The sequence below is a fragment of the Nematolebias whitei genome, chromosome 24 (assembly GCF_014905685.2).
Source record: "Nematolebias whitei isolate Nwh7 chromosome 24, NemWhi1, whole genome shotgun sequence".
Lineage (NCBI taxonomy): Eukaryota > Metazoa > Chordata > Actinopteri > Cyprinodontiformes > Rivulidae > Nematolebias > Nematolebias whitei.
In genome coordinates, this window is record NC_056521.1 from 399,554 (window position 1) to 400,087 (window position 534).

Here is a 534-nt window from a genome sequence, read left to right on the forward strand (position 1 = left end):
GACCTCCAGGTGTGTGGTCAGGGACTTCTTTAGACCTCCAGGTGTGTGGTCAGGGACTCCTTTAGACCTCCAGGTGTGTGGTCAGGGACTCCTTTAGACCTCCAGGTGTGTGGTCGCGGCCTCCTTTAGACCTCCAGGTGTGTGGTCACGGACTCCTTCAGACCTCCAGATGTGTAGTCACGGCCTCCTTTAGACCTCCAGATGTGTAGTCACGTCCTCCTTTAGACCTCCAGATGTGCAATCACATCCTCCTTTAGACCTCCAGATGTGTAGTCACGGCCTCCTTTAGACCTCCAGATGTGTGGTCACGGCCTCCTTTAGACCTCCAGATGTGTAGTCACGTCTTCCTTTAGACCTCCAGATGTGTAGTCACGTCTTCCTTTAGACCTCCAGATGTGTAGTCACGGCCTCCATTAGACCTCCAGATGTAGTCACACGTCTTCCTTTAGACCTCCAGATGTGTAGTCACACGTCTTCCTTTAGACCTCCAGATGTGTAGTCACGGCCTCCTTTAGACCTCCAGATGTGTAGTCA